General features: G+C 39.8%; 1 protein-coding gene and 1 long non-coding RNA gene across 4 annotated transcripts in view; one reads left to right on the top strand and one right to left on the bottom strand.

The window, feature by feature from the left end:
* The window catches only part of LOC119785597 (E3 ubiquitin-protein ligase RNF43), a 141,473-nt gene that overhangs the window by 83,012 nt on the left and 40,540 nt on the right, over positions 1 to 17,921 (top strand). The gene's annotated exons all lie outside the window — the stretch shown is intronic.
* LOC119785599 lies at positions 1,567 to 3,496 on the bottom strand. The gene is made up of 3 exons (XR_005281058.1): positions 3,410 to 3,496; positions 1,881 to 2,015; positions 1,567 to 1,711 (listed from the first exon to the last, which is right to left on the bottom strand). It is a non-coding gene; the product is annotated as an uncharacterized LOC119785599 (long non-coding RNA).

Genomic DNA, 17,921 nt, shown 5'->3' with positions numbered 1-17,921 from the left:
GTTTCCGAGCGCTCTCTCCCTCGCTGCTGCTTATCTGTAAGATCCAGAGACCTTAAGGAGGGAGGGAGGAGTGTGTGTTTGTAGGGGGGGGGGGGGGGGGGGGGGGGGGGGGGGGGGGGTCTTGTTGTTTTGGCTCCTTGGAAACTATGTGTTGCAATAAACTCTGGTCCAGCCACCTGCATCCTCCCTGTTCTTGGTGAGATTCAGGGCTTTTGGTCATGGTGGATTTACTGGGGGGGGAAGTTTACCATGCAGCTGTTGTGAGGTTCCCCCCCCCAATGCCTTTTGAAGAGCATGAATCAGAGCGGACTGTATGGGACGTGCGGTGCCGTCAGAGGCCTCGCTCTCTAGGTGGCACTTGTTGATGGTTTAGTCTGACTGCAAGGCGCCCCCGCCGGCCCGTAGCGGCTCGGGCCGCCGCAGACGGTTCATGTTGCAACGCTTTCACTTAGAATAGAGTTTTAAGCAAACAAAGTGAGGTTAACCCTTTATAGGGCACTCATTGAAAAACTTTGAAATGTTAAATTTCCATCTCAGGGTGTCATTGTGGTATATATCAATAATAATAATCTGTAATTACATTATTAAAAAAATTTCATTTTCATGCTGAAAATCACAGGAAACGAAGTGATCATATATGGTAACTTGCCCCGTTCTGGTAAAAAAAAATCTAAAAAGAACACAAGATAGAATTTGTTGAAAAAACATGAAATAGTTTAATAAACATTTGTTTAGACCATTTAATAACATTATGAAACCACTTTAACAAGATAATACTTCATAGAAAACATCTAAAATCATGACAGAATATTTTAAATATAGAGTATAATGTAACATTTCATAACAATACAATATAATAATAGGAAAATAGAACAATGGATGGATGTTGCAGTGCCTTACTGCTTTCTCATCATAAATAGAACTTTATCATTTTGCAGTATTTTAGAACCTTCAGTGTCTTAGTGCTTTTTCAACATAAATAAAACTTTAAAATTTTACAGTATTTTAGAACATTCAGTGGCTTAGTGCCTTTTCAACATAAATAAAACTTTATTATTTCACAGTATTTTAGAACCTTCAGTGTTTTAGTGCTTTTTCAACATAAATAAAACTTTAAAATTTTACAGTATTTTAGAACATTCAGTGGCTTAGTGCCTTTTCAACATAGATAAAACTTTATTATTTCACAGTATTTTAGAACATTCAGTGGCTTAGTGCCTTTTCAACATAGATAAAACTTTATTATTTCACAGTATTTTAGAACATTCAGTGTCTTAGTGCCTTCTCAACATAAATAGAACTTTGATTATTTCACAGCATTTTAGAACATAAATTTATGTTGAGAAGGCAGTAAGGCACTGAATGTTCCAAAATACTGTGAAATAAAGTTCTTTCACAGTATTTTAGAACGTTCAGTGCCTTACTGCCTTCTAAATATCTATTGACTATCTTTATTTAGGGTTGTGGTACTCAGCAAAGCAGTTGCGTGTTGCATTTAGGCAGAGATGGACCTTGCAAACCCCGCAGAAAACATTGGACCTTGCAATGTTGTCTTTCGTGCTGCAGTACTTGCATGTTTGGCGATGAGTGTAGACAGGAACGTGGAACACGGAGTGGTCGAAACGCACAGCCTCAGTGGGGTTGGAGCAGCGATGTCCTCGGACTGGCTTGGGAACATCAAAGGCAGCTCTCAGACTGTCAGAGCTTCTTCCTGAGCGAACTACAGACAGCCTTTGGTTAGAGGCATGCTTGAACACCTCGATCCGGAAGCTTTTCAGAGACTGGCTGTCCAGTTTCAGTTCCTTGCAGTCCCGCCTGTACATCAGCCAGGCATTTGAGATGGCCAGATCAATAGTGTATGCAAACAGAGTATATACCACCTCTTGGACTTCATGGGGGTGCGGTACAGGTGCACCAACATGTCGCTCTTGTCAATCCCCCCCATGTTGGAATTGTAGCTTTTGATGACTGCAGGACAGCTCACAGGTTCCTTCTTTTTGGATTCACTGGAGAACCTAAAACACGATTTTGTTTTATTGATCACCATTAGTGAAATTTGGTGTTGTAACAGCTCCATAAAAAGTGTAAAAATATAAATGAATGGAGGAAAATAAATGGCTAAGTAAAAAAAAAAAATATAAAGGCAGCACTGACATCTACAGGAACAACACAATCAGACAAAACTAAAATAAACAATACCTGTAGACAGATGACAGAGGTTCCACTCCCATGTCTGTCGAAAGCAGAGTGACAACTTTATTGTCCTTCCACCTGAGGACCAGGATCCCATCATCACTGACAACGGAGTGACAGGTCCCACGAGGGACACCTTTTTTCTCCATCTCTGTGATGGACTTTAGGGGAGGATGTCCAATTCTGTTGTCCCTTGCAGTTCCTGTGTATCTGAACACATAAATATGGAATGGATGAATAATGGATCCAATGTAAGTGGGTTACATATCCAGCAGTAAAGTGCAACATAAATGTAATCATTCATTCACTCACTCACAGAAAGTAATTGTTACCTGCAGTTCTGAGTTTTGAGGTACCGGACTAGCTCCAAGCTGGTGAAAAAGTTGTCAGCGAAGATGGCTGTTGTGGTGGAGGATGACATGGTACTGGCCAGGACAGAGACAATCTGGCTGGTGGCGCCCAAGGCTCTTTGTTCAGGTGTCAGGGGGACACCATGGGCCTCCAGCGTAGTCTTGCCCTGGTATAGGACCATGTCATGGATAAATCCATCCTCGGAGGCCCTGGCAAACAACTTAAACCCCCACTTGTCAGGCTTGTTTTTAATATACTGCCTCAAGTTCCCAGCTGTCTTCCCTTTGAAGGCAACCATCACCTCATCCACTGACTGCTTCGGGGTCTGCTCCTCACTTCTGAAGGCACTGCAGAGGAAGGTGAACAATGGCCGGACCTTGAAGAAGCGGTCAGTGGTGCCAGGGATAAGGGTGTTGTCATTGAAGTGGATCATCCTTCTGAGCAGCCTGAACCTCTTTGATGACATGATGTTGGCAATCTGAGGAACCCTGGTGTCCATGGCCCAGTAGTCATCTATAGATGGCAGTTCTACCATGCCCATGTAGATGAGAATTCCTACAAATTTCATCATCTCATCCTCATTGGTGGTGAAGGTGGTGTTAATGTCCTTTTGACTGGCGTACAGGTTGGTGTGATAAGTTATGTGGCTAATGAATTGTGGGGTAAAGTATCTTAAAAAGTACACAAAAGGTTTCCCAATAAAGTTGGGAGCAGAGTGCTGGTACTCAGGCAGAGGTGAATTTCTTAATTTGGTTTTCCTCCAGGTGGTGGGTCTGGGTTTGGGTTTAGTGGGACCCTTAGCTTGCGGTATAACCTGCTCATCTTGATCTTCATTTTCATCCTCATCTTCCCCATCCTGAAGCACCTCCACTGCAGGCTGCACATGTCTCCTCTTGGCAGGAGGACTCATCTCACTTGTGGTGGGAGTGTCCAGGTTGTGGCTGACTGGAATGACTGTATGATCTGGTTGAACTGTAAAGTGCCTTGAGATGACATGTGTTGTGAATTTGGCGCTATATAAATAAACTGAATTGAAATTGAATGTAATCAGGATCGACCTCCACATCATCTTCCTCATCCTCTTCGTCATCGCTGATGGCAGGGTTGGCTGGAACATCCATAAAACATGTTTGTTGAAATCTGCAACAGAAAAATATTATAATTATTGTATATTTTTATTACTGCTACTGTCATTATGTGGATAATAATATGCCATATACTTGAAAAGCACTAAAACTAGTCATAATATCACTTATTCAATATAAACAATTAATAATATAAATAATAATACTATTAAGACATAAAATAACAGTTAAGTGATACAAAATATAATACAAAAACATCCAAAATCACTTATTTTCACCATTTTTAGCTATATAATCTTTAGAAGTGAGATATATATGTGAATAAATCATTATAAAAGCTTCTAAAAGCATCAGATAAGATTCTAATGTATTATTTGTTGGTTATAATGCGTGTTTGGTAAACAGAAACTCAAAAATGTGGCTTAGAAACAAAGAACATATGAGTTAAAGTAGGCGAAACTGATGCAGGTCTGTTTTTACTTGTTTTGGGCATATGCACATATATGTGCTCCCTGTTTTTCATGCTATGATTTCGCCAATTTCCAAAAGTCTCACGAAAAAAACATGTCTGTCATCATTTAGTACAACTTCTCAACCGTGTAATGTGAAAGTTTAATAAACTTACCATGGTTAGTTTTGGAGAGCCGAGTGAAAACGCTAGAGAAATCAAGCCGTGAAGTGGTGATTTCCTGCTCCCGGGAAAACACTGACGTTTCGCGCGTCACAGACACGCGCTGATTGGTCGAACGGCGCAATGGCGCGAACCGTAACAAGCTTAGTCCCTGCTGATTGGCTGGGCCAAATCACGTGACTCCACAAGTATGCGCGAGGCCGCAGTGACGTCATTTAGAAGGTCTCCGGAAGTGCTCAAATATGGTAACTTGCCCGATAAAGGGTTAAGAACCTTGAAGGATAAAGTTTCATCCTTTTTCTTGTTTTTATTTTTTTTATGCTGGTTCCAAGATCTTTTTAGCATCTACATGGAGATTCCTTCACCCGTCAGCCTCTACTGCTCTGTGCTAGAGATCATCTCATACAAGTTATCTGTTTTCTTTAATGCTAACGCTGATCAATTTTGATCAGTCTATTTGCGCTGCTAATGTTTTTAGGCCATGTAGAAGGAGGAAGAAACGATTCAACTATTCTCACTAGTGGTATCTCTTAGGATTCGAGATGAACTGATCAGAGATCCATGGCCGGTTTCCTATCGTTAATCGATGCCACATGTCAAGTATTTCTTTAGCTTGTTAGGAACATAATTAGTAGTTAGTAAAAGAGCAAGTGTCTCTCTCGCTCTCTCTACGCTATACTTCCCGAGGACTTTTCATTAGGGAAGCGTTATGGATATTGGAATTGGGTTCAAATCTGATTAAAGGCTAAATGTTATACACAATTATATTTCCATTACAGTTCAGTTTTCTGTCATAATTGTGGTGTTTGCTCATTTTTAGAAGCTTTTTTGCTTGATTAATTACGAACATGTGTAAAAACAAAAGTGAAGTCCAAACACAACTTTTTCATTTTCGATATGATTATTGCAGCTTTTAGTGTTGACTGATACTGATATGACCTTGACAGGGTTTGGATGAGGTTTGGAGGACCCAAATGCAGAGGAGATTTCTAGCAGTTTAATGGGGCAAAACAGTAAACCAAGGCAGGAATGCAAAAACCCAACTAATAATCAAAAATCAAACCAGAACTAAGGAGACATCTGGGGAAACCAAACACGAGGAGCCAGGGAGGGACGAGGTAGGTGGACAACAGCATGGGAGGACAGCAAAGACAAGGAACCAACAAAGAGTGAGAGCAGAGGGAGAGCATATATAGCTGACAGAGACAAAGGGAGGGCTAACGAGCTGACAAGGAGCAGGTGTGAGAGGAGACAACGAGGGAGCCAAGGGGAAAGGAACATACACACACAAGAGGGCAACAGAAAACCCTGAGAACTAACATAAATCTAGAAACTACAACAAATAGGAATTAAACCAATAAAACTAGGAAACATGGAGCAAAGTAAAGAACAACAGAACCAAAACCATGACAGACCTGAGATCAGTTTGAATCCTACATCCTTTATCTGCTCATTTTGTGCTGTGAGATGTTAGAAACGGTTTGATTAAGTGGCATTACTCAGAGAACAGGCATCAGAAACAGCAGGTATAACAATTAAAGCTACAGTGTGTAATAATTACAGGGATATAAAGTCAGAAATTTAATATATTATACATAACTATGTTATTTATCATCACCTATGAGCTCAGCCTTTTAACCATAATATTTGCGTTGCCTTAGAATTCGTTATTTATAATTACATAGGAGCGGGTCTCGCAGCCATGGAGGCAGACATCTTTGCGCTACGGCAAGCGCAGAGGCAACAAACTAGCGATTGCGAGATCTCCCATTACGCTCGAAAGTAACTACGGCAAGTTGAGAGAGATTAACTGAGACGGTACTGAACAGTAGATGGCAGTATTATGCCTGAGAAGCGTTTAGTCTGCCTGAAACCAAAGAAGAAGAAGAAGCAGGTATACTGCGCCTCAGTAACAAGAAAGGTGAACAAGGTGGCAGGCCTGAGTGACTTTGCAAACTGTTTGGCACTGTGTGGCCAAACATCAGACGAATGGAGGATCATGCCTACTCTGTATCACAACGAAAAGCGGCGGACACCGAACCCCCGTCATCTAAGAAGCGGAAACACGACGAGAATAAACGCAAGCGTGACAAGAAACGACAAAAAACACGGATCAACATTGGCACGGCATTTACACGATGGAAGTCACTGATGGAGGAAAAAGGTTTTCAAAGTGACGCTCAAGTTGCCAGTTTTCTCTTGGCAAGGTAATTAATCCTACACACACAATTGTCTAATATCACTGCAGTTTTTGGAGTACAGGATGCTCAGACCTGTCTAAAACAATAACATGCTGCGTGATGATGCTGTTACTCTCCAGTATACTTATTCAGCAACGTTCCTGACGTTTCACAGGTAATGATTCAGTAATTTTCTGTATATATACCTCGGTTACTTCTCTCCGGCTCCTTTGGAGATCTTCAAGCCTTTCCTCCCCGCTGGCACCTCTCCCTCGCCTGGCCCTGGCTGCACGCCCACCCCGGACTCTCTGCCCTCTTCCTCGCCCTCTTTCTCTCCCTCTTCCTCGCCTTGTAACCCCCGTGCCACAAACAAGACTTGGACTCTGTAAACGGGGAATATATATTCTTCCAGCGAACACAATCTCGCTGTTAAACTAATGACTACAATTACTTCGTCTGTTTATATCACCATGCAAAGCAGCTCACCAAAACGTCACAACGATGTAGAAAAAATAACGGGTATATTTATTATCTAAAGTCTACATGAAATCTATACCCTACACAGACTAATGAAATACTATCTGTAAAATTATCTATGTAAACAAACCTCATCACTTGAGAAGGTAGGTGATGCGGACGTCGTGGAAGACATTTTGTCCCGTAACGCTCGCCGTACTGTTGGGGGGGAGAAGCGGTGGGGGGGAGACGTTCATGTTGCTGCAGTCTGCAGTCTGACCGCTAGATGTCGCTGAAAATTACACACTGTAGCTTTAAGGGCTGATATTTCCAATATCAACATCAGATCAGAACATCCTTCAAAGATTAACCAAATAGAAGGTTAATATATAGGTTGGCATGGGGTAAATCTGAGCTTTGCTAAAACTGGCTTTAATTTCCTTGTACACAGAGCCATCTGACTGTTGGTGTCACATCTATTTTGTGAAGCTCTGACCTGCTTATTTAGCTTAATGCAAAATACCATAATATAAGCATCATTGAATATATTTTTGTTTACTTTTTAGAGACAATTTCAAAAGTAATGAAATCATTAATGTTGTAAAAATAAAACGGATTCTCTTGCAAAGACAATCAGGTTACAAAACTAAATCTCTGGAAATATGCTGATAAAAACAAATCAAACGTATCTCGCGCATTCTTTCAGCTAATTAACAAGGACGTTTGAGGAAAACACATGGATTTTACTATCAGATGCGTTTCATTTTAAAATCATTCATCTTATTAGAATGTTGCACAAGCCTTTTTGTGATCGATCATAAACTATTAATTTCAATATTTTTCTCAAAACGAAGTCAACATAAGAGCAGAGAGAACATTTTTAACCGCATCATATATTGATGTATCTAAATCAACAAATTACAAATTTATTTATTTATTATTATGATGACTTTAACATAAAAATTATGAAATTCCGACATTTAAGATTAACATTTTTTGTCAAGGAAATTCTTTTGGATTTTTTTGTCTCCTATAAAAAGCAGCTTTGCTCTACTATTAGACTATTTGGAGGTTATATCCTTATTTTTATTTATTTTATGAAATCATCTGTGTAGACATGTTGCATTAAAATGATCTTCAAGCTTTCTTTATATAAAAAATGAGGGATAAATAATAATCACTTGTTATGGAGGGGCTCCACTTTATAAAAAATGGTTCTCAGTAAAAAAAAAACATGCGTATGATTGCATCTATTAGAAATTGTTAATTAGAAAGTTCCCTAAAATCTATAATTTCTCATCAAGTGTGGAAGTTTCCCCTCAGCAGCAGCAGAGACCCAAACATCTGTGTGTAAATGTCTGAATCAGATCCTTCAACCACTCCAGTGGCTTTGCGTCACTGCGCCGCACAGCACAGCACCAGCAGGGGCCGAATGCTCTTTCTGCCAACATGTTGGGCTCCAGTGGAAAAGATCTGTTTGCTTTCCGCAGGCCGGCCTGCCTGCCTCGCCCGTTTGCATGAAGCCTCTGGAAAGGTTCTCTGCTGGAGCTGCAGAAGGTGAACTCACTCTGCATACCAGCATGACTTTATTCCTTAGATATTCCTCCAATAAGCACTTTGAATCCCACTTAGGATTCAGCTTTGTGAGGCACTTTAACTCTGAGATTGTTTTGTGAAAACAGCTCCTACAGTGATTGAGTCCTGGGCCCTTGCCTGAACTTGTTAACTCTTATAGAGGCTTTCTCATTGATTCTGCCCCTCAGATGAAAAGACCTCTTGGCCCAATTGTGCACTAATCCTGTTTTCTTTACCTAAGCCTTTCAAGTTCACGTGTTTGTTCATCCACTATGTGTGTTAGTAGACCATATTATGCCAAGCATGCTTTGCAAAAGTTCCCTCAGTGGATCACATTGTTCATTAATCAGTTTATACACCCGTTTTAATGTGTCAGAATCATTACCGACGCAAACTATTCTTCAACACTGGATGATGACGCCATCTTGTTTCTGATTTATGTCTGATCAAAGTTTACAGATGTTACTTCTTTCTTTAGAAAAAAAAACAAACAGTTTTTTTTTTTACAATAATTAACCAAGAGTGTCACGGTGGGGTGGAGCTTTGACAGGACCCAAATGCAGACACTGAAGCTGAAGTGGTTTCTTGAAGATTTAATAACAAAAAAAGAGTAAGAAAAACAAAAAATCCAAAAACATAAACCCACAAAAACTGAGAACCAGGAATACTCACAACAAGGGGGCAATGAAATGACGACAAACCAGCAACAGTGACTGAGCAGGAGGTGCATACAGGTGCTGGTCATAAAATTAGAATATCATGAAAAAGTAGATTGATTTCAGTAATTCCATTTAAAAAGTGAAACTTGTATATTATATTCATACATTACATACAAACTCATATATTTCAGATGTTTATTTTGTTTAATTTTGATGATTACAAATGACAACAAATGAAAATCTCAAATTCATCATATCAGAAAATTAGAATATTGTGAAAAGGTTCAAAATTGATGGCCCCTGGTGCCACACTCTAATCAGCTAATTAACTCAAACCACCTGCAAAAGCCTTTAAATGGTCTTTCAGTCTAGTTCTATAGGCTACACAATCATGGGGAAGACTGCTGACTTGACAGTTGTCCAAAAGACGACCATCGACACCTTGCACAAGGAGGGCAAGACACAAAAGGTCATCGCTAAAGAGGCTGGCTGTTCACAGAGCTCAGTGTCCAAGCACATTAATAGAGAGGCGAAGGGAAGGAAAAGATGTGGTCGAAAAAAGTGTACAAGCAAGAGAGATAACCGCACCCTGGAGAGGATTGTGAAACAAAACCCATTCAAAAATGTGGGGGAGATTCACAAAGAGTGGACTGCAGCTGGAGTGAGTGCTTCAAGAACCACCACACACAGACGTATGAAAGACATGGGTTTCTGCTGTCGCATTCCTTGTGTCAAGCCACTCTTGAACCACAGACAGCGTCAGAAGCGTCTTGCCTGGGCTAAAGAGAAACAGGACTGGACTGCTGGTGAGTGGTCCAAAGTCATGTTCTCTGATGAAAGTAAATTTTGCATTTCCTTTGGAAATCAAGGTCCCAGAGTCTGGAGGAAAAGAAGAGAGGCACTTCATCCACGTTGCTTGAAGTCCAGTGTAAAGTTTCCACAGTCAGTGATGGTTTGGGGTGCCATGTCATCTGCTGGTGTTGGTCCATTGTGTTTTCTGAGGTCCAGGGTCAACGCAGCCACATACCAGGAAGTTTTAGAGCACTTCATGCTTCCTGCAGCTGACCAACTTTTTGGAGATGCAGATTTCATTTTCCAACAGGACTTGGCACCTGCACACAGTGCCAAAGCTACCAGTACCTGGTTGAAGGACCATGGTATCCCTGTTCTTAATTGGCCAGCAAACTCTCCTGACCTTAACCCCATAGAAAATCTATGGGGTATTGTGAAGAAGAAGATGCAATACACCAGACCCAACAATTCAGAAGAGCTAAAAGCCACTATTAGAGCAACCTGGGCTATCATAACACCTGAGCAGTGCCACAGACTGATCGACTCCATGCCACGCCGCATTGCTGCAGTAATACAGGCCAAAGGAGGCCCAACTAAATACTGAGTGCTGTACATGCTCATACTTTTCATGTTCATACTTTTCAGTTGGCCAACATTTCTATAAATCCTTTGTTTTTATTGGTCTTCAGTAATATTCTAATTTTCTGATATGATGAATTTGAGATTTTCATTTGTTGTCATTTGTAATCATCAAAATTAAACAAAATAAACATCTGAAATATATGAGTTTGTATGTAATGTATGAATATAATATACAAGTTTCACTTTTTAAATGGAATTACTGAAATCAATCTACTTTTTCATGATATTCTAATTTTATGACCAGCACCTGTATATGGGAGAGAGAAACAAAGACCTGGCTAATCAGCAGATTGGGAGCAGGTGTGAACAGAGGAGTCTAGAAGGGAGCTAAGAGAAGGAGACTGACACAAGAGGGAAAACAAGAAATACCTAAGAACTCGAAAACGTCCAGAAAACACCACAAAATAGGAATTAAACCAATAAAACTACAAAACAAAGAAAAGCACGTATCACAGTAAAACTGAAAACTTAAAAAGAAATCTTAAACAGAACCAAAAGCGTGACAGAGAGCCTGTTGACATGAGAGTTTTTGTTAAAAAGACAGAAATGTTTTAAAAATGTACGGCTACTTCCACACTGCAGGCCTTGATGCTCAGTTCCAGTTTATTTGCGAAATTCTTTTGTTTTGCGATGTTAAATGCATTTCCAAATATATGCAGCTTGTATGCTGCCTCCTCCTAAAACATAAACCTTTATGTATGACCTTATTCATTCACTCGCAATGTTAATTATTAATACAGTTGCACTGCAAAAAATGTAAATCTAAATAAGTAATTTGTTCCTAAACTAAGTACATTTGTTATTGAATTGAGGAGGTAAGTGAGACACTTTGCAAATGGAACAAGACAATTTACATTTAAAATAAGAAAAAGCACCTCGATTGTCTTATTTCAAGTGCATTTTATCTAATTACCTTATTTTAAGAGTAAAAATACTCATTCCATTGGCAAATCATCCCATTTACCTGCTAAAATTAAGGTAAAACACACTTGATTTAAGGAATTTTTACTTATTTCTAGATTGTTTTGCAGTGTGTAATATGAACACTTAAATAATTTTTTACTGTAAATGTTTTTTTATCATTTACATTTAACATATCCAATAATTATTCTTGGTCTGTGTGCTCTGTGTTTCCTCAGAAACACAGGTAGGGCTGCAAACAAAAACCAACACGATAAACATTTTCTCGCAAATAAGCATTATTCTATAACCCTGTTATTTTATTGATATATGTGATGCTTGTGTGACAGGAAGCGGAGGGATTTTTTTCCCCTGGAAAACTCGTGCTGCCTCTTGTCAAATAGTTACAAATTGTAGAAATTTATTTCTAAATTTAAATTAGTATGTTTGTTTTACTAGTTTTAAACCATTTAATAATCAGCCATAACGATCAGAGTTTGCTCAAAGTTTAAAGTTATGCTGCAGTAGAAATGCTGACTTTATTCCACATGTGTTTTGGTGTTTGGGTTATACTTGCAGCAGTAATAAAATATTATAATTTTATTAAAAGATTATTATTTATTATGAGATATTCATATATAAATTGATCTTTTAAATTACTTTTCTTCTGAAAAAGAAAGGGATCTAATGGCTCTTAAATGGCAACCAATCATTTAGCAAAGTTTGTTCAACTTTTCACTTTGATCTGTGAAATGTTTTAGAAGTTTCAGGCATGTTTTAAGTCACAAGAGGCTTAGACACGGTCCAGGAGTTTTTATTTTCTAATTCTCAGCAGTCCTTGGTTAGAAACACACCATTTCTTCCCCCGATTACTTTATTTTTCTGATAATTACGTAGAAAACAGTATCAGAAGTCAAATTATTTCAAACTTTCCCGATGCTTTTAGAGCAAAATGAGCTCTGCATTATAAAATTAATTATTTATTATTATAAATATTAGAACACAGATCATATCCAGGGTGCATTTGAGACCAACACTATTAAACACTAACACTATTAAAGACATGCACCTGAATAACTTGTGTCTTATCATGCGGGCGATTGCTGCAACACGCCTACCTCTGGGCTACAAGATGAAAGTGATGAGGAAGAAGACTTGTGCAGGTGTTGACCTGGTTACCAGGTGTTTTGGAAGGAGGACTAGAAACAGCAAATTAATTAATCAAAACAACAGATCTGAAGCGCACATAACCATCAGGGTTTCTGCGGTTCATTCTGAAATCGACTGGCGCATGTTTTTCGCACAATCCGATTTAATGAATTCCGGTCTTTGACAGCGGGTGAAAACATATCTGCGATCTTCATCAAGGTTTTACAGGAAAACTTCAAAACGTGTGCGGGTTGAGAGTTAATTGGACTACATAATTGTAGCCTTCTGTTTTGGATCGGATCCATTTCCTCCTCACGGATGCATTTTGAAGAAAACAGTTCAGACTGATGTGACTATATCTAACCTTGTGATCATGTGATAGCTCGATTTAACTGGCTGACCTAACTCCATTTCACAAAAAATAAGAAGGAAGTCATAAACTGCTCCTAATGGTTAGGTTGGACTCCTACTGGCCTTAGCTTCCAGACCAGTAAAATCAGTCCCAGTAACAGGAAGGTTGTTGATAGAGGGGTAAATCACATCCCTCATGATATTGTTTTTCTCTGCTTGTGGCCTCAGGCTCTTATTTCTAATGTAGCAAAGACAGCAGCTGCCTTTAGCATCTCTTTTGCTGTAAACCAATGTCTGCAGCTCAGCTGGGAGACGTCAAAGAGGAGGAACATCGGGAAACATCTGGAAAAGGACGGATACCTTAGCTGTTAGACTCAATACAGAAAGTAGCAGGTGTACAATGGGCGATTTGGCTGCTATGAAATACGTCAGTGTTTGAAGGCTGCTGAATTCCCTTTGATTTCTCTCCCAAAATATTCATTATTTGCTCGCCTGTGCCAGGCAGTTGTAGACGGTTGTATTCCAGCAAATGAACTGGGACTTTCTGTCTCTTTTTCTTCCGTGAGTCAGAAATTGACCTTTTTTTTCCCCCTCTTTGGCTTTTCTTTAGAGGAGCTGAAGGAATCACACACATTCCAACATTTGAAGCAAACACAAACACACCCCACCTCCAAATTTCATCTCTTTCCACTATCAGATAAACTCCAGGTCTACTACATAAAGCCTTAAAAAAAACCCACATGGGAACAGTTTAACGTCTGTTTCTTTTTCCCTTTTACCAAACCATACAAGCCTTTTCTTCCTTGTCAGAGTATTATTCCTTCTGCTCTTTAACAAATAGGTTTATAGTTTAGACAGGTCTGCTTTTGTTCGAAAGCTTTGAAAAATGATCGCAAAAAAAAAATAGAGCTTACATATCCATGCAGGTTTTTAAATCCCCCTGGTTAACGTTTGTTTTTTCATCTCGTAAAGCAACAGTAAATCTCCCCTTGCATTATATTAGCAAATTTTAGCCTCTCTTGAACCCTGAAGAAATTATTTCAGCCTCAAATATCTTCACTTATAACACTTCATCTATTCTTTTGGCTGAAACACTGACAGCCTCCTCAAATAAAAGCGACTAGAAAGAGATGGAAGACCACAGCTATCTCTACCAGGATTTCTCATGTGTAGCCGAATAAACGATTTAAAAGTGGCTGCAAAGAACAATATCCATGTCACCAACACAAATTATATTGCTTTGCAATTTGATGTTCATCCCTTATACTTAGTCCCTTCCTGTGACCTTAAACCCCACACAAATGAATTAACGAAATTTGTTCTTAAAGGGGCTTAGTCACATTATGTGACTATATGCCCAGTACTTCACCCTATTGCATCCTGCTAGCAGATTATTATCTATTTGTGTGTTATTTTTCACTTTTTTTTTGCCCAAACTGGTAATAAATAAATCCCTCTGTGTCCATTTCTAGTAAGATCGAGTCCCCTGAGGTAGGACCCTGAATATGGGCAGGGGTTGAACAAAGAAGCAATGGGCTAAGCCAGTTAGCACCAGCAGAGTTAAGGCTGATTTATACTTCGAAACCAGGTCCTCAGCGTAGGTCTCGCAGTGAACAAAAAGCCGTCCCCGTCCCCTCAGCAGGCACTCTGGTGCACCTCTCCCAAATTGTAACTGACTGCAGAGAGTACTGCCGACAGGAAGTCTCTGATTGGTCAAATCTACATCCGCCCTACTCTATGCGTATTTCCTGTTTGTTACCTTACCGGCTTGTTTTGTTTGTATGACCGCCATTGTGAAAAACCACTCGTGAAAAGATGGACCAGGTAGAAGAGCGAATCAGGTACATCTGAATCAAAGTACACATTTGTCCAGTCGCCATTGTTGTTGAATGTTGAATGACCTCCGGAAGAGAAAACACGCCACACACTACCCCCACAATCCTAGCTAGTTCGTGATTGTCCCTCTAGCGTTGTGGCATGGAACTACATAGCACGGACTACGCTTCAAAATTAAGAATAAATCAAAAATGTCTGCGTCAAGCTCACTGTGACACGCTTCTGCAGAAGTATACCAGCCCTTAAGGAAACAAATCAAGAAGTCCAAAACCCAGTGGGAAAAAATGCAGAAGAAAAGTTTTATTCGAAAGAGGGATAAGACTTAAACATCGCTGGGAGTACAGTATCAGATTCTAATAAGGGCTCATCCGAACTGCTATTACTGAGGAAACAGCATTTTAATTAGCTAATTAGCATTTTTTTTCAATGAAAAGTTTTTAGCCTATGATGTTTTTTCCCCATTTAAATATTTCAACCTGTGTCTCATTGCTGTGTCTCTGCATTTATTAGGAATGAGAATTTTTGTTCCAGTTATGTTTTGATAGGAGGATCTTGCGAGGATTTACTAGAACCTAGAGATGCTGTAGGTCATTTATTTATTTAATATCCGATGGTTTTCCACGAGGTATTGATCGAAGGGCAGGCTCTATTAAAGCTGCAGTCTGTTACATTGAGAAGAGAACAGACTTCGAATGAAAATTTGAAGAAAAACCGGTTTCACACCACTCCCCCACCCTCTCTGCTTCACTCATGCCCCACCTCCAAGCTCCACCCCTCTCACAGCATCTGCGCGGCTACCGCATGCGACCAGAAGAGTCCAAGCAGCGTACGCGGCAGCTCTTCCATTGACATCTTCTTTTTTGAAGTCTTTGCCGTGTAAGCAGTTGTCGGTAGGGGCAGTAAGGGCAGTTTCTCTTTTGCTGGTGGCTGTCGCTCCGCCATGACTTCCACGCGCGTCCTCCTGACTGCAGCAGCCGGGCGGCAGCGGCAGGTTCAGCGGTGAGAAAATACAGGCAGTATGCGGGACCAATTGAAGCAGTTTTTTTCACAGGTTACATATCACATGTACTGCTGTCTGGGCATAGGGACAGTTTTAGCCAATCTGACAAAAAAGTGATTTTTAAAAACTTACAGACTTCAGCTTTAAATAGCTGTGTGTTGCCACCATCATTGTTTCTGGTAGTTCTGCTTTACTGCCAGCAGATGGTGCTATGTTAGTTTTAAAGTCTTTTCATTGCGCCTTTTGCTAGAATTCTATTTAGGCTAAAAAAAAACAATAGGAACATTAAAAGGATGAACGCTTGGCATATGTAACCTAATTGTAACATGGTCAAATGGTTTTTGGTCTATTCGTTTGGGCGTTTGACCTGACTATGTACCTTAAAGGCACAGCGTGTAACTTTCTGCCACTAGGGGCACTAGACCTGTAACTTTCATGTATAGCAACCCTAGTAGCTTTTGTATGTAGCCAGCTAGCTTGCTCTGCCTGCATTTTATTTCTACTGAACATCGAAAACAATAAATATATATCACTGTGTACTAGGAGCAAAATCTTAATTTACCAGTCTAGTGAAAAAGAGAAGAGAATCGGTTTTACAGCTGACTTCTTCTTCAAGATCGATTCTAGTTTTCACTCAGGCACAATCCTGGTCACGTTTTCTCTTTTTAGCCTCCTCAGAAGGTTTAAACTTTGTCCTTCCCTCAGCCATGACCAGTAGTTAAGCAGGCAGGAAAATAGTAAAGGAAAATCCTTAGCTCCATGACCTTATAAGAGCCTGTGGCCGTCAATCCAATCCAATTCACTTTATTTATATAGCACATTTAACAACAGAAAAAGTTTCCAATTTGCTGTACATAACAAATAATAAACAACAACACAACAATACATAAACTAAAATGGACACAGAGGGCCACAAATACTACACGTTTTTAAAAGCCAAAGAGTAAAAGTGGGTCTTAAGACGAGACTTAAAACACTCCACCGTAGATGGAGGGGCAAACCTCGAGGTGAATTGATGCAGGTCTGCGGTAGTCTTGTTGTGCGTTCTCATGGGAAGAAAATTCTCGACAATGAGAAGTCGTAGGCAGCGGGAATGTTTTTTCGATCTACAGTCACCCAAACAAGCCTTGGGCTGGTGTTTGTTGACCTCATCTTATCTCCAGAGTGCTAGAGGCACAGTTTCAGAAAGATTACCCAAACATTAGGGGCAGACAGCTGCATTCATGCTGTTCAGTGCTTTAACCAACTGAGTTCGGAAAAATGTCCCATTGGTTATAATGAGATAAGGTGGGATATGTAAGGCATGGCAGTAATTGGAATGTACAGTCATGTACTTTTAATAGCAGGTTTCTGAAATCAGAGTGGGATTCTGTGTATGTGTCTGAGATGAGTGGGGGGATTATATGCATCAGGCATTAGGACATTGCTTGGTGAGCAATTAAACAAAAGAGAGGAGGGTTGTTGGTTTTCCTACTTAATCAGAAGTGCATTCCTGTTTTTGTCATCACTGAAAAAATAAGTCATCACCTCTACGTTTCGTACCCCAACATACACCCAAAACACTGAACGAACTTTTTCAGAGACAGAAAAGTATCAAACTTTCCTTCAGATAGAGAGGGAAGAGGCTCCTGATGACTCGTAAGACCTTTGCATTGACACAGGACAACTACATTAATAGATACTAAGAGTCTGAACTGTTGTCTGACCACAGATAACAATGGGTTGTTGATCACATTCAGCCTCTTTTCAGTTTAATCGGCTCTGACCGGCCACTCAGCTGACTCAAAAGTAAGATAATTGTCGATGAAGATTCTGAGTCATCCAGGTCATAGTCATTGCGTAAAAGTTCAAAAAAAATTCCACTGGATTTTTTTGAACTTTTACGGAATAAGATAATTGTCCCAACAGACCATAGCAAACGCTGCCAGGTTGTGCTGGCAAGTGGAAGCTTAAATTAAATGAACGATAATTAGAATTGGCTATATTCACTATCAGCCAAGGTGTTTGAAAGTGAAGTCAGAGAAAGCAGAGCGACATAAGAAGGTGGTAAAAGAAAAGTGCTTCTTTTTTTTTGTTTTTTTACTTGTGGAGAGAGAGCAAGAATTTACATGGATAACATGA

Source organism: Cyprinodon tularosa, unplaced genomic scaffold (genome assembly GCF_016077235.1).
Source record: "Cyprinodon tularosa strain WSP-4 unplaced genomic scaffold, ASM1607723v1 ctg251, whole genome shotgun sequence".
In the NCBI taxonomy this organism is placed as follows: Eukaryota; Metazoa; Chordata; class Actinopteri; order Cyprinodontiformes; family Cyprinodontidae; genus Cyprinodon; species Cyprinodon tularosa.
This window is presented reverse-complemented; position numbering and strand designations above follow the sequence as displayed.